General features: G+C 36.8%; 1 long non-coding RNA gene across 1 annotated transcript; it reads left to right on the top strand.

Moving 5' to 3' along the window:
* Positions 1-533: 533 nt before the first annotated feature.
* Positions 534-16,439, top strand: LOC131383407 (uncharacterized). Its single transcript, XR_009213407.1, has 4 exons — positions 534-626; positions 1,086-1,154; positions 15,039-15,206; positions 16,421-16,439. It is a non-coding gene; the product is annotated as an uncharacterized LOC131383407 (long non-coding RNA).
* The last annotated feature ends 11,223 nt before the right edge of the window (positions 16,440-27,662 follow it).

The following is a 27,662-nucleotide window of genomic DNA, read 5'->3' as shown; positions in this document are numbered from 1 at the left end:
ATTTATTACCTTATTTGACCATCAATCTGTTCTGAGACCTACTTTTAAATAAAAATACCCTGACAAGAAGTGACACACCAAATTTTCAGTCTTTCCAATATTGGGTGCCTCCTTTCTTTCATTAGAACCATATTCTCCAGCAAGGAGGCTTTGGGACTTGGGACACAAGGAGAAAAACCTACACTAACAAGAGAAAAAATAAATTTAATAGAGGGGATGAGGGTTTGCGAGGAGTAGCTTACCTAATTTCCAGATGTTTGTCCCTAGGTAATAGTAGAAAAGGATAATCTCATCATTAGGAGCACAAAGCACTCTCCATCTAGTTCATAGTTTTCCCAGAGTTGGAATATCCTGCCCTGGGCCATTAAAGGTTTGTTGCAAATTCAAATAAGATTAATATATGCTTGATGACTATTATTAATTTACTTACCTAACAAAGTTACTTAAACAATACAAACAACAATCATATTTTAATTAAAGAAATTAAAGCCCCAAATAATGACATGTCCTTTGTCTTTGTTAACCTAAAATAGGGGAATGAAATTTGCTGAATCTTGTACTTTCACCATCTATTGAAGAAAATTCCAATAAATACTCATCAAATATTCCCAAAGGAGACTTTTCAGGTAAAAGATGTCAATATGCTGATCAAATCAATGCAAGTAAGAATAGTACACCTGATTATAGCTCTTCAGAAAATATATATTTATATAATTAATGAGAATGGAATAATTTGACCACAATAGAATTTTATTACTGTAGTTCATTATTTGACATCATAAACAAAATTGCCAGAGTCAAAGGTCATGCTTCCTGAATTATAAAATGACAATTAAAGCCTGCTATAGAAATCAGCTCTAAATCACTTTGAAAAATGAATGTGTGACAAGACAAAAAGCATCTAAATTAGTATAAAATCACTAAAATCACTAAACAATAGCAGAGTGTTACTACCTGGGGCAAAAAAAAATGAAGTATTACCTTATGGTTGACTTTATGATGTAGACCCTTTTAGCTAGTCATAAGAAAATGGTGGTGTCCCAACTGTCAATCTTCTCCTTACATCTTATCTTTTATCACTGCAGTGAGAAGTCACACCATTTATTAAACTTGATATATGCCAAGTGTTTGCATCCTCACAAGAATCATGCAAGGTATGTATTATCATCAATATTTTACAAATGTATAAGTAGCCAAGCCAGGGGTTGAGTGTAGATCCATCTGATGCCAAAACTATATATATATATTTAATTACTTACTGCTGTCTCTCAATTAAAATGCAAATATTTTATATCAACTGGAGCATAAACATTTTGAGATCAAGATCTAGAACTAGGCCAGGGGCGGTGGCTCAGGCCTGTAATCCTAGCACTTTGGGAGGCTGAGGTGGGTGCAACACAATGTCAGGAGATGGAGACCATCCTGGCTAACATGGTGAAACCCCATCTCTACTAAAAAAAAAAAAAAAAAAAAATACAAAAAGTTAGCCTGGCATGGTGGCGGGCCCCTGTAATCCCAGCTACTTGGGAGGCTGAGGCAGGAGAATGGCGTGAACCTGGGAGGTGGAGCTTGCAGTGAGCCGAGATGGCGCCACTGCACTCCAGCCTGAGGGACAGAGCGAGACTCCATCTCAAAAAAAAAAAAATCTAGAACTAATGAGGATGGGATGCCCCTCATTCTTTTGAGGCACAGCATTTGAGAGCTGGGTGACATATAGGGTACCCAGCTATGCAGTTCCCACATGTTCTGCAAGTGTTTCTTGCCTACACTGTATCAGGTGCTGTCTGACGCATGGGGGATATAGCAGTGCATACAACCAACAAAAATCCTGGCCTTCGTGTAACTTAAATTCTAGTGGGGAAGACAATAAATAAAGTAAATATATGTGTTATACTTCAGATGAGAAAAGTGAAGTCACTAAGGCAGGTGAGACTGAGATTTTCACTAGGGTAGCCAGGCCAGTAAAGGGCACTTTTAAATAAAAACCTAAAGTGAGAGAGCAAATTGTGAGGAGAGCTGGTTGAAACGCATTCCAGGAAGAGGGAAGACCAAAGCAAGCTCTCTGAAACAGGAGCCAGCTTGATACATTTATGGGACAATAGGGAAACAAATGAGGCTGGAAACAAGTTAAGTGAGAGAATAGCAGAAGATGAGTTCAGATGGATGACAGGTAGCCACATCATGTAGGGCCTTATAAGTCGAGAACATACCTGGGCTTTTATTCTGAATAAAACTGGAAGGCATTAGAAAGTATTGAACACAGGAAGTATATAATTTGACTTTAGTTTGACAGGAGCTCTGCAACAGCTGTGTTGGAAGTAGATGGAAATGTGCAGAGGCAGAAGCAGGGAGACCAATTAAAAGACTATTGCAATAATCCCGGCAAGATATGACAGTGGCTTGGACAATAGAGATAGCCTTGCAAAGGAAGAGCAGTGGTTGAATTGTGGGTATATCATGAAATTAAATGCAACAGAATTCTCTGATTCGATATGAGATACAAACAGGAATGAATTCCAGTGTGACACAAGTATAGTCACACTTGATTGACTACAAAAACAGAGTTCCCATTGGCTAAATTCAGAAACATAATACTTCAGATTTGCATTGCAAGACATCTGTCACCAAAACTCAACTAGGCACACAGTGTCTAATGGGTAACAGCAAAGTACTATGGGGCCAATCTTACCATGGCATGCCAAAGGCTTTGTTTTTATTGCTCACATATTTTCCCTACAATAACTATAGAATCATGGGTCTACATCTTTTATCTAGGTTCAGCTACCTTTAAAATTGGGGAAAAGTTGTGAATTCTTTCCCCAGAAAGATAAGATTTGTCACACATACAGAAACTTGCATTCCGTTGCTGGGGGTGTGGATGGAGGCATTTCACAGAATTTATAAAGACATCTATGGGTTCTTGTTTAAGAAGCTCTGCCAATAGCTTGCTTTTTTTTTTTTTTTTTTTTTTTTGAGTCTCGCTCTGTCGCCCAGGCTGGAGTGCAGTGGCGCGATCTTGGCTCACTGCAAACTCTGCCTCCCGGGTTCACGCCATTCTCCTGTCTCAGCCTCCTGAGTAGCTGGGACTACAGGCGCCCGCCACCATGCCTGGCTAATTTTTTTGGTATTTTTTAGTAGAGACGGGGTTTCACCATGTTAGCCAGGATGATCTCAATCTCCTGACCTCATGATGTGCCCGCCTCGGCCTCCCAAAGTGCTAGGATTACAGGCGTGAGCCACCGTGCCCAGCCAATAGCTTCTTCAGTGGGAATTTTCCTACCTATATTTTGAGAAGCCACTCACCTTTGCTTCTAAGGCAAGTGCTATCCACATTGTGTTTTATCACCAATAGGTTTCTTCATGAGATCATTTGTGTCATAATGAAGAGCTAGTCACGACCCTGATCACAGTGTGAATTTTCAGCTTCCTGCGAACAAGTTCTTTAATAACAAAAAAAACCTCACTGTTTATCAGAATAATTTATTTGAGAATGAATTTTCGTTACTGCTCCTTATCACTTGATAAATTATTTCCTTCTAAGCGCCCCCAGTAGGGTTAGAATCTGCGCAATCTTATGATTTAACTTCTTTTCCAGGGCTCCAGAGGGGCAAAATAAGAGTTTGGGAGTTAATGATAATTATTATATCTGTTTCAAGAATTTACCCCTACCCTTTTATTTCAGTTAATTAACCTAATGACTAGTGACTACTGAGTTCACTAGGTATCAACAGTGTGCTAACTAAGTGCACAAGATAAGGTGAAAAAATGCAAGAATAATACAACCTACTTGAAGAAATAAAACATAAACATCCAAAATATTTAATATGAACTCCCTTGTTTGGCTACGTGGTAAAAGAGTTGTTGAAAATAATGACTAATATAAGACTTCAAATATGGCAAGCAAACCTCTCAGTATCTTCACCCTCCCTGCTTTCACAGAGTTGCTTATGTCTAAGATCATCACTCATCTGCCCTTCTATTAAATGGAGGCTGCTAATTTCCCAAGCTTCCTGAAGCTTTGATCAAGACATCAATTAGGTATCCATCCAACTCTCTACTGACACTATTTTTCAGTACTGCTAAGGCTCTCCTTTCCCACCCATTTGAAAATTTTCATTTGCAAAACAAAAAAAAAGACAAAATTAAAAAAAAGCCACTACCTATATCATAATTGCAAAAAAAAAAAAGTTACATGGTAAAAACTAAAGTATAGCAGGTTTGCCCACCATTTACACATGATTGCATGTGGTTGGTTGTATTCTTTTTGAAATTCTAAGTAAACTGACCTGCAAACAAGTAAACTGTTCATAGGAAGGAAGCTTTGAATTCTGAATTACCTTTAGGTTTGACTATCTTCTCTACCAGAAGACTAGCTCCCATATGGTGGGGAAGATAGTCATTTTATTCATAGTTGAAGCCTCAGAGCTGAAAGTAGGGCTTGGTACATGTTAGGGCATTACCCAATTAATTTTTTGCACTTGCCTGCCTACTTATTCTCTAGACTTATTTTATTTTCTTAGGAAAAAACTAAGCCATGATCTCTATTACCACTATAGCGGTCATGTTTTGTACCACATGATTCCACCTCTTTCCCATGTTTGCTAACAATTCTCCTATCTTTTGAGAAGCCACTCCTCTTCCATTGTCAGTTATTTGGAGGACAGAGAGGGTCGATTTACCTCTCAAATTAATGGCTGGGTTCTAATGAGCTTAAGCAAATTTTTGTTTGTTTGCTTTTTCAAATAATTTCACCTCCTATCCCAGCCCCTGTGGTTGGTTTAGAAATGGATCTGTAATTTTTCCTAAAGCCCATGAGATAAAAGTCTCTGAGAGAGAGCTCATTCTCTTCCCCAGGAATAGTTGGTGTATAGGTAAGTGATCTGGTACTGTAGCAGGCTTTGTTAATACTGTGAGAGGAAAGTCTGGATTTGCCAGGAGTCCACCATATGGAATGTGAGAATAAAACCAACTATAAATAAGACAAACAGAACCCCTGCACTCACAGAGCTTGTATCTACTATATACATGAATTGTCACTGTGGATTTTATAGTATTCTAAAAATTATGTGAAGTAATACATCTCTCTATTAAGTCAGTTTCACTTTGTCACTTATAACACAAAGAATCCTAACTGATACAGTACCTTGCCAATAAACTTCCTTTTTTCTCCCCGAGACAACTTGAACTAGTTCCTTTTTCTTGCAACTAAAAGACCCCTGACTAAAACACAGTGGTTGAGAAGAAGGAAAGGATATTCTCAGCTGGAATAGCAGGGCTTCAAGGAGGGTGCGGCTTAATGTCGGTTTCAAGGGTGTGTTATGAATAGCTCTTATTTAAAAAACCAACCATGTGCTAGAGTTTTTTATTTCTCATCTCTACTCCCCACCTCATTGCTGAAATGCATTATTAAACACATCTTACAGATGAAAAAACTGAAGTTATATGCATCTAAATGACTCAAAATAATATAACTAGTAAGTGACATAACTGGGATTAAAAATTGGCTGGCTCTAGTGCTAATCATGACTGCATCGTGCTGACTCTGGACTGAGTTAGACACATACTGTTTATCAAAGGCATTTAGGTTATTGGCTTTTTGGTATAAGAACATAATTCCTTTGCTTGAACCTGGAAGATGGAGGTTGCACTGAGCCGAGATCGCACCACTGCACTCCAGCCTGGGTGACAGAGCAAGACCCCGTCTCGAAAAACAAACAAAGAAAAAGAACATAATTCTTCACATAATTCTTTATTATGCATGACGGCCCCATCCATACATTGAAAGATATTTAGAATCCCTGGACTCCTTGTTATATGAATCTTATTCACTTAAGATTCAAAATTGCCCTAAATATTTCCAAATAACTTCCTAGGTGGCAGTATTAGGCCCAATTGAGAAATACAAGTAGTAGATGAGAACAAGAGAGCACATATTAGATATGAATGAATTTTAAGTTAAGAGAAAGAAATTTGCATGGCAAAGTTTAGCAGACTCGAATATCCTGGCCTTGGTCAAAGTGTACATCATAGCTGGGCACAGTGGTGCACACCTGTAATTCCAGCTACTGGGAAGGGTGAGGCAGGAAGATACCTTGAGCCCAGGTGTTTGAGACCAGCCTGGAGAACACAGTGAGAGTCTGTCTCAACAAAAGAAAAAAAAGAGTGTATCACAAGATGTAGAAGACAAAATTGGAAAGACTGGTACAAGGTGGTGGAAGGCTTTCACTGACACATTTTTCAGACATTCTTTAACAGATGACAGGAAGCCGTTGAAGGTAGCACAAAGTTGCATTAAGTTCAGGTTTTAGAGTCATGCAGAGTTTGATCTAATTCCAGCTCCCTCACATCTATCCATTCATTGTTTAATCCATTCATTCAACCTATATTTTTGATAACCTATTGAGTGCCAGGCACCTTGTTAGGTGCTGAGGACTCAATGAATGACAATCACAGTTCCTGCCCTCATGAAATTTACAGACTACTATATACAGAAATTGCCTATTGTTTATTATGTACATCTACTACACACATAATAAACATTAGTCTACATGGAGTTTATAGCCTACTACATATATTTTAGACCTTTCAGAGCTTCAGTTTCCTGTATTGAAGATAGGAGGTATTATATAATACTTTTTGTGAAAATTGGCAATAATGCCTGTAACTTATCTGAAACACGTGCTCAATTAAGTGTGGCCCTGTAGAAAAGGAATATGTTGAGAAGTTTTTTTAAAAATTCTGTTGAAGAAAACTTTTCAACACATTCCTTTTCTACAGGGCCACAAAAAAATTCTGTTGGAACGCCTGTAATCCCAGCACTTTGGGAGGCCAAGGTGGGTGGATCACGAGGTCAAGAGATCAAGACCATCCTGCCAAAATGGTGAAATCCCATCTTTACTAAAAATACAAAAACTAGCTGGGCATGGTGGTGAGTGCCTGTAGTCCCAGCTATTCTGGAGGCTGAGGCAAGAGAATCGCTTGAAGCCGGGAGGCGGAGGGTGCAGTGAGCCCCGAGATCGCGCCATTGCACTCCAGCCTGGGTGACAGAGCGAGACTGTCTCAAAAAAAAAAAAAAAAAAATTCCGTTGAAAATTGTTATTATGGCTGTCAATATTCGATAATGATTTAAAAACATATTGCCTTTTATTTTCCTATTTGAAATGGGAGAGGAGGGGTAAATGTGCATCACCAAGAGGACATACGTGCATGAAATGTTTAGTACCTGCTTAATATCTATATAGTTCTCCCCAAATCCCACAACCATCAGGAAGAGAAAAGCCTATAGATAATAGGATTTCACCTAAAGCAAAATTAGTGGTTTCTTGAGGGCATTTTGCAATCTTCTCAATGTGTTTGCCTTAAAATAACTTGTTTATATACCTATTTCCCATGTTAAAATGAGGATTTGTTGTGAGAAAGATTGTGTATTTCTAACCCCAATGCTTGGATTAATAAATGCTTCATTAATTTAAAAAAAAGCAATAAAACTCTTCTTGTAGCTTTTTACCAAGTACTACAATTCCTTTTAAATTTGTGCTGGCACTATGTCTCTCAGAGACACAATGAGCAGGTTTTCCGCACAGCTTTTGTGGACACAGAATGTACAGGAACTACATCTTTGCTGTTTTAAACTACTGAAATTTCTGAAATGTTTCCACACCATAATGTAGTCTATCCTAATTTTATATTACAATTGGAAATTTTCCAAAGATTCTGAGATTTAGAAATGCTAAATATTTAAGTGTTTCCTGCCAATCTATCCAAAATATTTTTCTGAGATTGTCTACAAGATATCTGCTTTAAAGTGCTAATTCATGCAAAAGAGTACTGTATAATGTAAGTTGTCAAAATGAGATACGTTAACAAAAATTCATTTTTCACTTTTTATTTTTAACCAAGTTAGCTATTGGAGTTGCATGTATGCAACTTTGCATATATAGTGTCTGTCTCATTCATTATAAGTAATCATAAATGGTGAAAAATGTTTCCAGCCTAATAAACAACATGGCATTACAAAAAAGTTAAAATTAAAAAAAAAAAAGTTCTGCTAGCAAATGTAGGCATTTAACTGTAGCTCTCTTAAACTATAGAAACCCTAGAGGTAATTGACTCCAAAAAGGGAACTGGTGGTATTAAGCCTACCCTATTCCTTGCTCCTTTGACATTACTTTTTTTCTTCAGTTGAAGGAAAATTCATAAAACGAAATTTTTGTCCAAATATGAGTGGTTCATTTTTCTAACAGCCTAGAAGGGATGATCTCCTAAAGCAAAAAATAATTTTAGAAAATGCAAACTGTTGTTTCCTCAGTGGTCACATCTGTGTTTCTCTCTCTCCTATTCCACAACATTCCTCTTCATTTCTGGATTTTAATCACACAGCCCTAGCACAGAGATTGGTTTAGGGTGAGCACCTGACCAAGATGGACCAGTCATAGAACATCCTTCCTGCTGAGACGAAGCCGTTACACAGGGGTAAAGGAAAAATGAGAAGTAGAGAAGGGATTGATAACATTCAAGTCTCTGATGCCTGGGTTGCTGTTTCATGACTGTTCTGGCAGTTTCATTATAAGAGCCAATATATTCCATATTTTGCCTAATTTAATTTTAGTCATAGCAGCAACACTTGACAATCAAGGCAGTCTTATATCCTAAGTAGTACAACTACACAGTTTTAAAGTTTGCTTTTCTGTCACCCACTTATTCCACTCAATCAAAACATTAGATGAATAAAGTGAATCTAGTGGAATTAGACCAGTGAAATTAGCACATGTCAGAAACATCTGGAGTTTGATTATAAACACAGATTGCCAGAACCCTACCTACCTAATGAGTTTCTGATTCAAGGTCTGTGGTCAGGGGAGGAGGGCTGAGAATTTACATTTCTAATAAGTTCTCAGATATTGATGGCCCAGACTCCACATTTTGAGAACCACTGAATTATATTAAAGTTACGATACAACACTATGCTGTCTTCTCAAAATGTGATTCCTGGTGCTCCATGCAATAATACGCAACAGGTCTTACCACATAAAAAAAGAGGAACATTATCCAGGATACTGGATTAAATAATAACATAAATAGACAATGTCACTGAAGGACCCCTGCAAGCTTTTAGTATACTAATATGCAAATCTTTTAGAGGTGGAATGTAGTATGAAATGTTTCCCAAACTTGTCTGACTTTGGAAACCCACTCTTTTATTGCAAAGCATGTCTTAGAACTAGTGTTCTATGGATTGTATAGAAAATACTCTGAAACACACAGATTTTAAGAAAGGCAAATGTTTCTTAGGAATCAGTAAGGAAAGAGCTTCTGAAACAGAAGGTGGAAACTGATACTGTCAAAAACTGTAGCTAAACAATGTGTTAAAAGACACATGCTAAGTTAGATCATTACTTATATATGCATATATATAAAGCTAAAGAAATTGAATTTCATAAAATACAGGCATTGGCATATACAAATTTTTAAATATGAAGCTGGATACTTTACTATTTTATTATAATTCCTTTCTTCTTTTAAATGAGAAAAACTAGACAATTTCCAATCATTTCCAGCTTTAGTTGTACTTCTCTACTGGACAAACGACAGGAAGCCTTTGAATTGAATCAAGAGCTTGGTTATTAGTGACACTCATAATCCAGAAACACTGGAAGCACAGCACTGACCCATGTAGGAGCAAGTGCTGCCACTCTTCAATAGCTCAATTCCCCTCAACAATAAGTAGGAGCTAAGTTTAGTGCAGATGAAACCAACAGGTTGTAGAAAGAAAAAAAAAAACTAAAATTTCCATTAAATCCAGTTTACCTCTCTGGGCCAGGCTGCAGACAAAACAACTAAAATAGATGCCTGATTATAAAAGTCTTTAAGAAAAAGAATTGTTTCAAATTAAAACATTCTGAAGGCCCTGATCTTTAAATTTGTTTAATAGTATTTTCAATAGACATTTTTGTACCTTAGATGTTAATAAGATGTTTAAGCTATGTTCCCTTCTCTTATATTGGTTTAAAGAACAATAATGAGCCACATATAGAATTTTCCTCTCTTTCAATCAATATACATATTGAAAGACTTCTCTTGGGTAAAGTGTAAGGTAAAAAACTTCCTAAGGAATTCGAAGTCTCTGGACAGAGAAACTAAATCACATCACATAACAATTAAGTTGACCAAAAAAAAAAAAAATAGTCTTGTGAATCTTGCTCTGGGGAAATCTGAGTATTTAAGATGTGGCTGAGAGAGCCTAGAGCCCTAGAGAGCACAGAAAGTACCAGAGGGCGTTCAGAAAACCCCAGAAGCATTTGAACTTGCAACTTTTTCTTCCCATCAAAAGTGAAATAACTGTTCTCTCAGACAAGTCATGGGACAAGGTTTCATTACAAGCCATGAAGGTTTATATATGTGGGTTCATACCTTACATGATGTTCTGATGGTGAATCTCTAAATATTAGAAGCATCCTTAAAATTCGTTGTGTTTACCCAGAGGCTCTAGCAAGTAGAGCCATCCATAAATCAAAGGAATATGCAAATTATAAAAAATGTGAAAATTCAGCAGTTCAGTGGATTTGATGAACATTTCAAACGAGTTTTTAAACATTAAAGATTCAATACGGTTGATAAAAGCTAACACAAGAAATTTAATTCTTTACTGATGATGTTTACTTGTGAATACTTTTCCCTGCAGTGGAATTTTATCTACGACTCTGTACATTTTGAAACAATAGCTAAGAGAAATTAGTAGAAATTTAACATAGAAATTTAGACCTAATGATTAGTTATTTTAGAGCAAAGTTACATTTTTATGTGTAGTTGCTAATGATACTTACCCAGAACAGTGGGGGTGAAAAGGGAATTAGGTACTTTTGGAAAACCCTATGACAATATTAAAAATAAAAAGAAACTGGGCTAAAATACCTAAATCTACCTACTGTGGATTCCATTTTGTCACTTGTAAAAAGAAGTAATTGGCCTAGAAGAATCCTAAGGGCCCATATGTCGCTAAGAAGTTATACAGTAGTAATTATTCAAAAAAATTACAGTAGTAATTATGGTAGTAATTTTTTCATCAAAATAAATATCAGATAATTCTACCTCAGTTAGGGTAGGTCATTTCAAAATTTGGAACCTATGGTCTCAGAAACAGAATCAATCACTGTGGATTTAAGCAAAACACATACAGGGTTACAGCATCCAAACACATTTCATCTATGGATTCTCATTTATTTCTAATAGTCACTTTTTTTTATTATTTATAACCTATTGAACATGTCACAGTCTCTAAAATAAAATAAGATTATTTTTGAAATACATGTATTAAGTGGAATATAACAGAATTAAAAACATTATATGGTGAAATAATAGGGAGTTACAGTTCTTAAAAGATATATAACTTGAGACTTCAATGGGACACAGTATGATAATTACCAGAATAAATGTAGGACTAAATCAAATCTCGTCTCATCAGAAAGTACATGAGACTACAAAGACAGGAAGTAGCTACTGAACTGAATTGCTTCTACGTGATTATTTCAGGTGGTAGTGAAGTGGTAAGACATCATAAAGTCATTAACACTAAATCTTGCCAGAGATGACAAAATAATTTAAGATGCCACACTTCCCACCTCCAGGGCCTTCAAGGGAGGTGGGAGGACAAACAAACAAAAACAAGCAAATATTTCGCTGTGAGTCCATATGTAAGCATGTCTGTACATGCAGGCATATATAAGTAATGACTCCTAGCAAGAAGACTGCAAGCCTGTGTGCCCAGTCGTGGAAAACCAAGCTCATATTTTCAAAACGAAGACATACTGAGCAGCAGCAGGAGGCGTGACAGAGAAGCAGCACCACTTTCAAAACTGGAGGCACACGTGCTGTTGCCTCCTCCACAGAAGGACAGTTCTAGCAAGAGAATATGGGGTGGGATAGAAAATTTTGCAAAAGTCACATAATCAATGGGCAAGCACCTCTCTTCCCCTGGGTATGAGCACCTCCAGGGAATGGAAGCACAGACTGGAGACAGGAGCCCTCCTGAATATTCTAGGTCCTAGAGTCCAAGGGCTTCCTGTTTCTTCTCTATTTTCCATCATCAGAACAGAAGAATTTTGTAATTAGATGTGGATATTGAGCTTGGAATATTATCCCCATCTTTATCCTCTGATAGAAATGAAATTCCCACTCATTTTATTTTAATGACGTCTTTGATTTTTCAGAGAATGGAAAAGTTGGAAACTTTAACTTTTGACTAAAGGAATTATCTAGCCAAAACCTCTTCACTTTACTTTACTTTACAGGTAAGGGCACTGATATCAAGAAAATAAACTTTCCAGAGCCCTTTCTCCAGTTTCTTTTCTCTAAGTCAATGCCCTGTGATCTGTACCACTTTATTAAGATATCTTATCATACATATGCTTCATTAAAATTAAAAACTGCCTGTTGCCACCAATATGAGATTGTGTACTCCTAGATTTTTTTTAGAATTGACATCCCTCTCTTTTAGGTCCTAACAATCTAAGTTACTTAGTCTATAAAATTTAAGAGACCAGAGAGTGGATCTTATCCTAACAATCTTGAGGGCATACCGATTTCTTTTGATATCTACTCACTACAAGGGATGAAAAGTGGCTTAAACTTGGCTGAGGCAGAAGGCAGATGGACAAAGAACTTTTGGGGCTTTGGGTATAGCCTTTAGATTGACTGTTCAATCAGGAATATAGATACAACATTGTCCCCACAAAGATCTATAAAATATTTATTCTATGTTATGTTCTTTCTGAAAGTTACAATAAAAAGAGGTCTCTTACACAATGCCCAGAGCCCACACGTGACAATGGTTGAGGAAGAAGCTGGGCTCAGTGTAAAAGTGAAGCTGAAACTCAGAGCAGGCATTGCAGGTTTGCATATAAAATCAGAACAACACTATAAGGAAATATGTAGCCCAAGGTTATGAGACATCAGTGATTCATTTATCATGAAAAAAGGAAAAAAAATAGAAATAGCTCATTGAATATTATCAGTCTCAAATTTTGCAATAGATTTATGACTTTATTTTAGTAAAGAGGGTAATAACAATGTCAGTTATGATGCCATATTTTATATGTGTAAGTATGCCTATAGTTAATAGAATTCATCAGGCATTGGGTTTGGGTACTATTTAAAACATGGGTCAGAGGGGCATTAATTCTATTCAAAGTGTCCATCTGTTGCTGCCCAACTTGCACGGAGGGTTGCATAGCAACCCGTAGTACTGCATGGATATGGTTGGCCTCCCTCTGTTGCTTTTGTTTGCCCTCTGAGAGAGTTGCCCTTGATGGAGAAACAGTAGGTGTTCTTTTATTTATATATTTATTTATTTTTTTGGCTGGAGCCTGGCCTGGTGAGTGGGGGCTCATTATAGCCTGCTGAGCTAGATAGCATTGTGAGGCAATATCTGACATATGAATGTAATTTATCTTCCTGGCATGATTCTTCGTCCCAAACTGATCCCCAAATTCCTAGGACTGCGGAAGTATAGCAATTAAAAAGAAAATATCAGGACCTTTTACTGGTATACGCAGGAAACCACGCGGCAGAGCAGCAGAGAGAAGGGTTTGGGAGTTTGACTCCATTTTATGGCTCTTAGTCAAAGTTGTAATATTCAATTTCAGCATATTTCTGAGCATCTGGTTTTCTCAAATCTATATACCATGAAATTTGTTAAATGAAAAGATTACTTAGGAAATCAGATGTTCTTAAAAGCCTCTTTGCAACTTGTATCAACTCTAAATACAGTACTTATATTTTCTTGAATATTATTATATGTTTTAGCTACTCAGTAAAATTTGCAATGAATCTAAGCATCTGTAATCTTACATAAAATAAGAATTTACTTGGCTTACATTATTTCCAGTATCAGCTGTAATTTCAGGGTGGACCAAACAGCTCCTGTCTCCTCCTTGGACATCATGGATATGACTATAGGCCACTGATAAATAACAGTCTTAACAGATCATCAAGATTCAAAACTATGAATAAAGGGCTCTCGAAGAAAGAAAATATTTTGAAAGAACTGAAAACAGTGTATTTCTAGAGAAACTGTTATAGTGCACTAATAGAAGAATGTAATCAAGACACCAGAATATTTTCTGTTTGTCAGTTGTTATAACTCAACTTAGCTGTTTATACTGCTCTTCAAGGCACAGTTTCAGAGATGCTCTTAAAAAAATCTCTGACGCATGTATTTCAACTTTAAACGATTTTAACATATAATTCTTTCAGTTAATAATCTTTAAACTAACTTTTAATAAAGACCTGGTTGCCAAGGCAACCTTGAGCACACTTCCGAGGTATTTTCTGGAGGAGGTTGGTAATATGAATAATATTCTCACCTTCATTGTTATTAAAACTCTAGTTCGCAGATGCTGAATTTCTTAGTCCTATAGTCTCTGTATGACCAGAATTACTTGTTTTCCTACGTGTCAGAGAAACTGCAAAGGCCCTGAGCAGAGACGGATCTCAGATGTGGGGCTAGCTCACAATGAGGTATCAGGTAAATTCCAGCAGATATCTTCATTGGCTTTTGGTAAGGTGACCATATAATTCGTTCTCTACACTTAGTCCCTTTTGAGAAAGAATGTGGGTCTAAACACACAGAAGACCAGAAAAACTGATGTAAACAAAGACATTTTTGGGAAGCAGACATAAGGCCACACTAAATGTAGGGGAGAAGTCAGGGATACAGTTGCACAAGTAGGCACCAAGAAATGTCACATGTGAAAGTAGAAACTAGGGGGAAAATGTTACATGGTCTGTTAGCAAGAGCCTAAGGTTTCAACTTGCCAGCCTAGGTTCAAATTCTGGCTGTGTCATTAACCACCTTTGTGACTTTGATGAAAACATTTAGTCACTCTGAGATTCAATGTATTCATCTGCAAAATGTGATCATTGTACCTGTCTTTAAGTTGTGAAAATTAAATAAAAACATCTAATTTTAGGTGCTTAGTACAGACCCTGGTTGTGGTAATTCCTCTAAAAATAATGGTTACTTTTCTAATTATTTATCTAAGTCTATACACATGAGCCAGAAGAGGCAGCCACATTTGGAGATACAAGCAAGAGTGAAGTACTGGAGTGGCTTTACTAAGTCGAACCCTCTTCTTGGTCCCTTGAGCATCTTTAATGGGTCTTTGGAACATGTGACATCTGTCTTCCAGTGGAGAGTGTTGCTCTTAAAGGTACCAGTTATTCACAATCACTCATCTAACAATAACACAATGTGAATAAGACAAAACAAACAAAGAAGAATTCAGAAAGTTATTCTCTTTATAACTCAGAGTCATTCTTACATTACTTAAACTCTTCCAGACTCGGATTATTCACCTTTAAAATGGAAATACTAATTTATACCTACATAGGGTTGTGTGAGGATTAAATAAAATAATGCATTAAGGCAAACTGCACAAGGCTTAGATGTGGAGATATTCATTAAATGGTAGTGGTAGTACCAAAAAACAAAGAGTAGCAATGGAGCTTATTTTTTTAACCTATCAACTTTCATCAACTTCTGACTCTGCTTGTAGTTTTCTCACATTTGTTTGTAGAATTACCTCACAGAAAAATGTTCCCTCCAGAGAACACTATTAAAAAAAAAAAGCCACTGAAAAATGAACACAATATGGTGAAAAAAATACTAAAACATTATCTATTTAATTTATTCCACTGTTTGTTAGGACTGCAACTTAGCTATTGGAGAAAGGTAGCTAATAACTACAATATTGAGTATTTCAAAAAGCTGATATTTAGTAGTAAAATGTCAAACTCTATGGAACTTAAAGGAGGAACTTATACATTAATTTTTCTGAGTATTATGCAATTTTCCCATACACTTCAAAAATATACTTTAGAGGTTATATTAACTATACCTCATATACTTTTAAATTTCTAAGTTTTAATTGATTTAGTATAAAATTTATTCAAGAGCTTGAAAGACTCTCTTTTTTCTCAACAATATGATTACTTACTGTTGGATATTAAATATATTCCATTAACCTCATATCCATATATTTAAAAGTTCAAAACCTTCCGTTCATGTGATACAGAATATAGCAAGATCATGGAAATTTGTTTTCAACAGTATAAAAATGTTTATTTTCTAATTAGTGAAGTATTACATGTTCAGTATAGGAAACTTGAAAAATAGGAAATTAAAGATTACTCCACTATACAAAAATGATATACTTTTACATGGAAAATTGAAATTATAACTGTTTATTCTTTATACATATGCTGCTTTACTTCATTTAACAATATTATCAAGATCACTGCAGGTGGGAGGCTGGGGAGCAACCCTGCTTACTGCCCCACAGTTTTCCCATAGATGAGAGTCTTCCCCCAACAACTCTGTATAAGTGAACACTCACCTTCCTCTTTACCCCTTACTCACCCACAGGAGGAGAACTAAGGAGGAGCGACATTCCTGTCTGGTGAGTTTGCCAAGAGTTTGACATTCAGTATGTTGCATTAACTAAAAGCAGTAGCACTGTACTCAAAAAGCAATGCATTTCTCTCCTTATTTTTCTCTCTTTTTCCTAATTGTAAATATGTTTACATATATGGGTTTAAACATATTTAAACATATATGGGTTTAAACATATTTAAACTGTATCCACCCTGTATCACCATTGCAAAAAGACCCCAAAACCTGATTTTAATTAGGCATGCTTCTCTTATTAACTACTTTCTATTACCCACGTTACAGAAATACGATTAGACCAGGAAAACTTGTTTAATTTAACACAAAGGATGCCCCGGCAGGGGGCTGAGTTGGTGAAAGACAAGAATAATTTCATTCTAAAGATTAACTGGTAGGGTAAGCCCCACATGTGTATTCTTAGCTCCTAATTACAGACCAACATTCTCCCTGAGGTGGCTACCTCACCCAACTCTGGCCGGCAATGGGAACTTGCCTAGATTCATTTGTCTGGCAAAATGCTACCTATTCATTTGTCTACTAAAATGCTGCTGTAGAGGAAGTACACTGGTTTCTAGATTAAAAAAACACAAACATATTGTGAAAGTTGTGATTATCATGAGACAAAGTTTTGTTAAACAATGGATGGTTAAAATAGTCATTTCTCTCCATTTATCTAACTTTTTTTTTTGAGACTAGGTCTCACTCTGTTGCTCAGGCTGGAGTCCAGTGGAGCCATTACAGCTCACTGAAGCCTTGACCTGCAGGGCTCAGGTGATCCTCTCACCTCAGCCTCACCAATAGCAGGTATGCGCCACCATGACTGGCTAATTTTTTGTATTTTTTGTAGAAATGGGTTTCACCATGTTGCCTAGGCTGGTCTTGAACTCCTGGTTCAAGCGATCCTCTCATCTTGGCCTCCCAAAGTGCTGGGATTACAGGCATGAGCCACCAGGCCTAGCTGTATACCTAAATTTTAGTGAGGGTTTAGTATATGCAGACACAGGGCTAAGCAAAATAGCATGTCTCTTCAATGAATCCTCTTAAAAATCTTATAAGATTATTTTCTTTTATTATACATTATCTACATATAGGGAAATGGAGCTTTGTAACTTGTCCACGGTCTCAAAATTAATACACAATAGTCGTGATTTTAACCCAGGAAGTCCAATTCCAGAGTTCTAACTTTTAAACTGTTTCATTCTACTGCCTTCTTGTGCTAGGGCCAGCATTTGGATGACTGTTAATTCTGGCATTGATCTTTTAATAGCCTGTGACATAGATGCCATGGGGTGAAAATTACACTGATGATCAACTTATGATCTGGCTAACTGGGTTGTCTACCTAGGCATTCATAAAGAAAGGCTGATCTATGCTCAAACACATTTTCTTAACCACAGGATATATTTTTGCTTCACTAATTGCTGAGAACAGATGAATCATTTCACACAAGTCTGGGTTATTTTGTGTAGTGATGTGTAGAGGATCCAAGCAGAAAATCTGATCAACATCATTTAAATGGCAGAGGATGAAATAGTGGCACAGGAGTGTAGGAATATCCTGCTTAGCTAATGTACAATATGTATGTATGTAACATGTCTTTTTCTTCCTTTCTGCTTTTAATGTTTTGTCTTTATCAGTAGTTTTCAGCAATTTGACCATAATATGCCTTTGTGTGTTTTTCTGTGTTTCTTCTGCTTGGGGTTTGTGGAGCTTCTTGGAACTCTGACTTTATAGTTTCTATTAAACTCAGACAGAGGAAGGGAGACTCTTCTGAAGATTTCTCTCTCTTTTTCTTCCTTCCTCTCTTGTGGTTATTCTGCTCTGCAAATTCTAGATGCATTGACCTCCTCAAAAGCCCACCTATCTCTCTATCTAAATAAGACTACAGAGCTATTTACGACAGTCTAGAAACTGTCTTTGGTAGTAAGCTGGGCAATTGCTGCATTTGCCTGGTTAATATGTCATAGCAGGGACCAAGAAACACATTTAGGAGTAATCTGGAGAATTCTAGATTAGAATAGAGATCTATAAGGATGGATAGAAGAGAACATCTTCACACAAATATTGACCTGTGACTCAGAGTTCAATGTTCTGAAAAGAACACTCGTAACCTATCTGGTAATTTATTAGAATGGCTCTGTGAAGCTTGGACATTATTATGGTTTATTGTAAATGAAGTGAAGATAAAAGGCATAGACTAAGGTATAGAAAGCTCAAAGGGTAGAAGGCTCAATAAGGTAGAAATGTTAATGTAAATAGACTATATAAGAACTGAAAAATCTACAGCCTGATAAGTTTACTGAGCACTAAGGATACTTCCTCCATTAAGACCATAAAAAATGTACAGGAGAAAGTAGGTAGATATTAACTTCTTTGAACAACATCATGATTGTTAACCCCTGTAAGTCAGGTTGACTGTGGAAGATGAAGCGTAATATGAATAGAGATCGTGGGATTCTGGAATTGCAGAAACAATGTAGTAGCACTTAAAAGTCAGAGGAAAGGTATATATATTACTATACTGAGCATGCAAGCCAGAATGACCTTAAGGGTGCTTTCACTCACAGGAATCTGTGGCATAGCTAAGGGATTATGCAGAATCTGGAGTCAAACTATATGATTTTATAGGTTTTATCAAACTATATAATTTTAAAAAATGAGAACTAGCTGACAGAATTCTGGTATCAGCCACTAGTGTGGAAAACCATGGTCTTTTGTTAATTTTCCAAATTTAAGCAAGTTTCCAGATCCAGTGCTCATTGACTGAAGGGAAAACATGATTCCCTTGTATAAGCACCTTGCAACACCATTGTAGGTATATACATTGAATATTCTGCTTCTTCCTCAAATTTCTGGCCTAACATCATGTATCATAATAACTATATACTAAGAAAGAACAATATCTACATTTTTAATCAACAGTTATAGGGTCTGAGGTGATACCAAGGGACCTGGAATGCCACTGTGATCTTCCGGTCAGAATAGGGGCTTATAGAGGACAAATTGTAAATTTTTGACTTAAGCTAACAATGGGCACAATGAGTCCTGAAACTCACCCTTTGGTTAATTCCTGAATTCCTAAGTATACAATTTTGATACATAGACTTAAAAAGTGGAAAGAATTGCCCTGACCGGGGGAATAAGGGCCCTGTGATTTTTTTTAAAAAAAGGCAAGTGATAGACGTGAAAGTTTCTGCTCCTAGTCAAAATAGATAATCAGAAGAAAAGCTGAATCCTGCGAGGAAATACAGACAAGCATTTCCTTAATAGGCTTAAAAGATTTGAGTAGTGGTCCTTTATGATATTGTCATTCAATTCATCTAGCCACCACACAAAACAGATGTATTGTGATGGATGAAAATGGACTATCATAAATTTAAAAGTAAAGCAGCTGTGGTACTAGATCAACACAGCCAATGACACTTGGTTTGCAGATGTTAATCTGGCAAATGCATTTTTTTTGAGCCCCATCCATAGGGAGACAAAGAAGTTCACTTTTACATGGAAAAGACGATAGTACACATTTACTCTCTTGATCCAGACCTACTGTTCAGCTTTCTGTCAAAATATAGTTTTCAGGAACATTAGATACCTTGAATTCCTCAGAACATCATATAGATCCACTATACTAGTGGCAGAATGCTATTTGAACATGGTGAGTAGAAAGTGGTAAGTATCTTAAGGTCCTAGTATGACACATGCTTAGCAGAAGTTGAAGATAAACTTGACAAAGATTCAGGGTTCTGTCACACAAGTTGAAGTTTTGGTGGTTCAGTGGTCTTAGATATGTAAGGACATTATCTCTGTTAATATTGTGAAATATGTATTTGGTCTTCATCCCCATTTCCTGGCACACAGTTCCTAAAACCCTTAGAACCTCCAGTGATGAGTGTCTTTTTATGCTAATGAGGTGGCTGGTAGCTGAGGGCTCCTAGAAAACATCATAGTAGGGGATGGCCACCAGAAAACCCAAGGCTTTTAGCCCCACCTGCCAATCTCTGGAAGGGAGAAAGGTGCTGAAGGCTGAGAGATCACCAATAGACAACGATGTAGTCAGTCATGCCTATGTAATGAGGCTTTCATAAAAAGTGAAAAGGGCAGAGTTCAGGAGAATTTCCAGATAGCTAAACACGTGGAGGGTCTTGCAGGGTGGTGCAGTGGAGGGGGCATGGAAGCTCCATACCCCTTCTCATATGCCATGCATTATGCTTCTCTTACAACTGGCTGGATACTCATCTGAATCCTTTGTAATGTACTTTATAATAAGTGGGTGTAAGTGTAAGTGTAAGTAAAGTGTTTCCCTGAGTTCTATGAGCTGCTATAGCAAATTATTCAAACCTGAGGAGGGAGTCATAAGAGCCTGCATTTTGTAGCTGGTCTGTCAGAAGTACAGGTCACAACATGGGACTTGCAATTGGTATCTGATGTGGGGAGGTGTGAGTCTTGTGGAACCAAATCCTCAATCTGTGAGATCTAACTCTATGTACAAGAAAATAGTGTCAGAATTGAATTACAGCACACCCAGCTGGTGTCTGCTGAAGAAGTACTTGGTGTGTGGGGAAATAATCCTCACACATCTGGCGTCAGAAGTGTGGTGTTGAGTGGTTTGTGAGAGTCGGAGAAACACTTTTCTTCCTATCCCTAATAGTCTCTAATATACATCTCCTTCTGATAAGGAAAAGTAGAATGTTTGTTGAATTCTTTGGAGTTTGTAGGTAGCAAAGAATACCTTTGTTAATGCGAATCCAATTGATTTATTCAGAAGACAGCCAGCAAGAGAGGTTTCTGCAGTAAGTCAGACTAAGACCTAAGGTTCCACACAAACATACTCTATGACCCTGAAGTTTTGATGGCAGTAGAGATGCTTCTGATAGGTAAAAATGCTGTGTGGAGTATCTGATAACCCTCAATAGGAGGGTAACATGCAAGTACCTCAGTTTCTGGAGCAAGACTATACCTTCTGAGTCACAGAAATTCTCACTGTTTGAGAAACAGCTCCTGGTACACTATTGAGTACTTGATCCTGACAGACCAAGGAAATATAAAGCCCTGATATGCAACGAGGTGAAGTCCTGACAAATGGAAATTGAAAAGTGGCAGATAAAATTCCTATTCCCTTCTCTTCTAAACAGGCTATCTTTAGATTCAATTTTTCTTGTTATTTCTCAGAAGACAATCTTGTGAGATGAAGTAACCAGTTGTACTGGATGGCTCAGTAGCATCCTCACTTCAGTCTTCCTTCTGCCCTGTGTTGCTTCCTTTTTCCCCTCACACCTAATTTTCTGTGATAACATTTTCAGTAAATTTGTGGCCCACAAACATTGCCTCAGTTTCTGCTTTCTGGAAAGACCAAGAAAGGGTCTCGTTAAGCCTGTTGTTTCAGCTCTATCTTTCTAATCACTTCGCTCAACACTTCTTGCCTTGCAGTTTATACTCTAATGATATCAAATTGCTTTTGCTTCCCTATAGAAATCAGGCTGTTTCATACCTTTAGACCTTGACTTATGCTCTTTATTTGGTCAAGAATGCCATCTTTCATTCCCCTTTAATTATCATGTAGTAACCAACTCAGAGGTCATTGTCTTCTGCATTTCTTTCTCAGGGTAAGAGGTGTGAGATATAATGATCTGTCATTTGTCTTATAGGAGATTGTCTGACACACCCTATGCCACTGATACAATAAAAACATCACCAGTGGAGCAGGACCCTGAATCTTCATGATACTTACCTCCTATGCTCCGATAGGCATGTGTCATAAGAGGGCTCTAGGATAAACTGGACAGCCATTAGGAGACAATATGAGGTGGAGTGGATCACCTAAGAAAAAATGTGAAGGATATTTTGAAGCTATTTGTTAAGTGTTTGGACCCTTGAATTTAGACTGTTGACTGAAATAAGGAAAACCTGGGCTGTGCCCCCACCCCACCCCACACACAATTTGGACAAGAAGAAAAAGAACTCACTTGAGAGGGGTAAGATATGTGCTCTACTTTTGGATGAAGAAAGGAGAAATCCTGCAAGTGCAGATTTCTGATCCAAACTTTGAAAACTTGGAGAATGTTATGCAATAAAGAAATCAAGATAACATTTTACAAACCAAATGAAGGCTGTTAATTACAGCTCAGGCTATTTAGATTTGGTTCAAGAGTCATCACATTTACAGTAAACTTCACTTTCACTTAGGGTAGAATAAACTGATTCTCCCTTTAGTTCAAATATGTTTGAGTGCTTTATCTTTGCTATGTGCTATGCAAGGAACTTAGAGTACAGAGAAGAATCACATAGGCTCTTTGCTATCAGGGAGCTTCTAGTCTAATCTGAGGCATTGCCCAGTCCCACTGATCATGGTTGGAGAGCTACGAGAGAGGTATGCCAGGGCACTGTGGGAGACTAGGAACAAGGCTGTCCAGTGTGCACGAGCAGGAGAGGCTCCCTCATGACCCTTGCACCCTAAAGTACAGCAAGACAGAAACATTATGAATGAAGATAAAGACCCTGTCTGTAGCAAGTAGGATCCATAACAATGAATACGAATACTGGGTAAGTATGTGAGTATTCTACTGCAGAGAACTGCCAGATTTTGAGGAAAAGTGGGCCCATTTAGTAACATTGTTAATGGTCTTTTTCTCTCATAACATTTGTTCTCTATCCTGCTCTTTTCTAACTCAGTAAAAGACTTCTGGGTATGTTGAAGTTGTTTCTAATTCCTATTTAGTTTTGTTTTTCATAAATTTGGTCAATTTTTTCTAGCATAAAAAAAGATCTTTCCAGCTGTGATTTTAAAGAAATAGCCTCTTCCATTTGTGTCTTATGAGTAAGCCAACATTTCAAATTTAGCAGTTGAGCTAAAACTTCTACACTTTTTTCTCCTTCAGAAAACATCTTCCCCCTTTCTCACTGCTAACTTTGTTTGTTTAAAGTCCTAACTATGGATTCTCATGTGCTATCCTATGTAGCAAGCAGGAGGGGGAAATCTCCACCCACCTGGATTCATGCCATTTTAGTCCTTTCCTCCCAGACTGAACAGACAATTATTAAGACTTTAGACTTCTTTGAATTCTGCTTGATGTTGAATGACGTTGGTTACTTCACAGTTCTGGAGGTTCACATATCTAAAATTGAACAGTTCATACAGTTGGACAATGGTACGTGATTGTAGTCTGAGCATGAAGTACATTTGGATGGCGTATATGTCAACTGAATGCAGGTAGCAATACGCATGTGTGTTCTGAAGACAAACGAGCAAATTTGCCTCCTTACTTCCTGTGGAACATAGAGCCTCCTTTGTCTTGCGTTGTCTTTCAGCAAACAAAGAAGCAACTTGGCCACATAGAGCTCACGTTTTATTTATTTATTTCCCCCCGTAGTGTTTTCAGTCCAAGCTGCCCTACATGAAGGAATCATGTCTACATATTAGCAAGGCCAGACTATTGCAGGGGAAGTTCTCTTTTGACCCCTGCAACAGATTAACTGTTTACCATAAGGAAGTCTCTTAACCTCATGGCATTTCCCTTTATGCTCTCCAAGTGGAGGGTAATAATGCTGGAAAAGAAAAGTGACTTGATATTCACAAATAGGAAGTATCCTTTCAATGTTTTTGTACATATGGGTTTCTTGTTACAATAATAGTACTATTTTAATGAACCTAAAATAATCCAAGAGGGTTCTAGAACACTGCTGTGTGGATAATAAACCAATTTTTCAGTGTGTCATTATTTTGTAAAAAATATTGAAGTAAAAAATATTTTACTTCATCTGATGAGAGATGTTCATTATCCATGGGAATATTTTGATTGTCATGCAGGAATTGGTAGATAAGTAAAAAAGCACACATATACTAGCTTAGTAGTTTAAAGGCCTCTTACTAGGTGTGAGCTGAGAGGAGTATAATGAAAAACAAAATAAAACAAAAAATACATAAAAATAAAGCTTTTACCATTCATTTTGGTGCAAATGGAATTCATTTTATAAAAGAAAAGCTTACAAAGACTAATTGACCTCTGGAACTTCAAACTATTTGTGTTTCATTATAATCTCACCTCTTCAAGAAAAAAATGCAATATCTGCTAAGTCATTAGCACAATATAAAGCCCCTTTTATTAAATATAAATCAGAGAGAAAATATCTAATACAACCTTCTTATATTGACACTAGTTACATTTTTTTAAAATGTAGATACTCAAATATTATTGAGAAAACCTAAATCATTGAAGATATGTTCATAAGCTAAAACAAAAATTGTAGTGCAGTAAAAGAAAATGAAAGAACCACTCCTCTTTCCCACTAATCTAGCCATATTGAAGCTATTTCAGTCAGCCAACAGCATTGATTCAATATCGACTAGTACAGAGCACTGCATATGTTCTTCAAGTTCAATCAAATAGAACATATAACTCTTGCCTTTAAAGACCTTTCTTTCTAATAAGTCTCCATTAACACAGAAGCATTGAAACACATACAGAATCCACAGATTGCACTAAGATTTACACAATCAATAGACAGGGAAGTTTAAAGAATGGGCAGCAGAGGAGAGTCCAGAATGCAGTCAGGAGTGCTAGTTTTGATCTCATCAAAGTATCACACCTCATCAACTTTTCTGGCTTCGTACCATATAATAGTACAACCTCTGTGGATAACCAGAGGTTATCAAGGACAGCTGTGAGCATAAACAGCAGCAATGAGGACCATCAGATGGTCATATGGATGGGTTTATTGTTCCTGCCCTTGGGAGGCCCAGAGGAGCTGCCTATTTGTCCTCTATCTATGTCTAGAAGATCAAGAACCAGAGGGAACACAGACACTTCCTTGGGGTGCTTTGAGAGAAGGCAGGAGACAGTTGGCCTATTTCTACACTCCCAGTCTGGGGAAAGGGGAGGCACTGTGGGTCTGTGATGACTTCCTGCCTTAGTGATTGTCCTCTCTTGGAAACTCTAACACAAAGACCCAAGTTCCAGTAAGCAAAGAAAGAAAACTAACAATCCATGCAAGAAAAATCCATCAGAACAACAGAACTCATGCCGGGCCAACAGAGCAGTTAGAGTAAAGACTTGACAACTTGAGTAAGGAACTAATAAGAACCCTTCAGGAAATTCAAGTACAGCACTTCAGAGACTGTGGAAATAAGTAATTTAATACATGAATCAAAGGAGATATGTAGAAGTGACCTAGAAGATCAAGGGAATCAACTACGTCCTAACGTACAGGGCAAGAACATGAAGAAATGAGAATGAGGGGAAAGATAATACTTTCAGAAGTCTAAGAGACCAAACATGCAAGTAAGAGAATTTCTACAAGGCAATGTAAGAACTGGGACAAAAGAGGAATGATTAAAGACATGATAGAGAAAATGTCCTATACATTACATAACAAATTCCTGTAGTCTCTTGGTAGATTGAGAAGAAAAGATATGCATGTAGCAAAAAAAAATTTTAGAAAATATTTCTGAACTCTAAGGAGAAAGGGATAATCTTAAAACTTTCAAGTGAAACAAGTTACAATGAAAAAGAAACTGACAGACATTGGGTTTCATCAGCAACACCTGAGAGTAGAAAACAGTGAAATGACACCATCATACTACAGAGGAATTTTATTGCAAGCCACCATATCAAAATTGATTATAAATTCACTTTAAATAATTATGATATTGGCAAAAAATAGACAAATGTTTGTAGAAGAGCCTAGCAATTTTAAAAATAAACCTACATTCATAGGACATTTTAATATCTGCCAAAGGTAGAAGTTTAGTTTGCTGATAATATTTTGATGACGCAACTGGCTACTGGTTTAAAAAGAATATATAATTGTATGCTAAAATAACATAAAACTGTTCCATTATCCTATGCTCTGTTCAAAACTAAATTCCAGGTGAATAAAAGCACTATTTTTAAAATTATGAATGAAATACTTGCAATTCAGATCACAGATTATATTATTAGTATTCATAATAAAACTAACTGGAAATAAAGTGAATGTCCATCAATAGGGGAATTATATGAAAATTTATGGCTCATATTGCAAGAATGATTATAGAGTCATTAAACATAAGTTAGGGTCATGCTAATTGACTCCAAGGGACTTTTTCTGGTCATGGAATAAAAACAAGAAAATAAGAAATGAGTTTATACCTTCATGCTTATAGAAATTTAAAAAGACTGATTATATCTATTATTAGAAGGCATGGAGGAAAAGGTTTGGGTTTATACACTGGTGTTTGAAATTTCAAGTGTTATACTTTATTGAAAGTGTCTGGATTGAATTGAATTCAACTAAATAGAATTCAGTTGACTCATAAAGAATCAAATGCAAGTTCCCATTCTGTCTGTTTTAGAGTCTATTTTACTAACAAAAGAATTAAATAGAAATAAATAACTATAGGCTACATTTAGAAAAGTCTGAACTTTTGCATATAATCTTTGTGGGTTACTCATGTTCTCTTGTTCAAAAATACATGGGATATCACATTGTCCTTGTTATAGCTTTCTCAAGTATATGAATAGGTAACATTAAAAATTGTGCTCCAAGAGTGTATGGCGTGGTTAAAGCCTCCTAACTTTAGAGTACCTTAGATAATAGTCTTGTGAGCATTGTCTCTACCTGTGCCAGCATTATAGACATGTTGTATCCATAAAATGACATGTGCTTATTTTTAAATTTGGTTTTGTTTATTAGTCAGAATAAACAAGGTAATGCTGCAGTAACAAAATAACCCAGCAATCTCAATAGCTCATTAAACGTAAAGTTTATTTCTTAATCCTATTGCATGTTAATCAAGGGTCTGCTTAAAGCAGTCACTCAGGAACTCGGTTTTTGCAAGATCCACCATCTTCATTGAACACACAGCCTCTTCATGTCATGGAACACCCAACCACTTCATGGGAAGGTGCCAAGAAGAGACTGTCTTCTTTTGGCAGGGGATAAGGGTTTTGGACATTTTCTCATTGGTAATTAAATTCTTTGACCTGTTTGGTCACAACGTATTGAGTAGGACTATTTAATTTGTACCTGACTGAGGGGCTGTGAAAGAGAACTTCCCAGATGCTCAGAGGAGGTATAACTAGAATTGGCTGATCCCTTTTGTTCTCTACCAAAGTATATTTTGAGGATTTAGGATTGTCTTGTGTTTTGTTTTGTTAAACTATAAGTCTAAGTCATAGATGGTGGTATGGTAAAGGAGGCTACAAAAATTAATTCATTCAATAAAAAATTCTATAAAGGGAAT

Source organism: Hylobates moloch, unplaced genomic scaffold, assembly GCF_009828535.3.
Source record: "Hylobates moloch isolate HMO894 unplaced genomic scaffold, HMol_V3 SCAFFOLD_4, whole genome shotgun sequence".
Classification (NCBI taxonomy): domain Eukaryota; kingdom Metazoa; phylum Chordata; class Mammalia; order Primates; family Hylobatidae; genus Hylobates; species Hylobates moloch.
The sequence above is the reverse complement of the archived record's forward strand: the minus strand, read 5'-3'. Positions and strand labels throughout refer to the sequence as shown.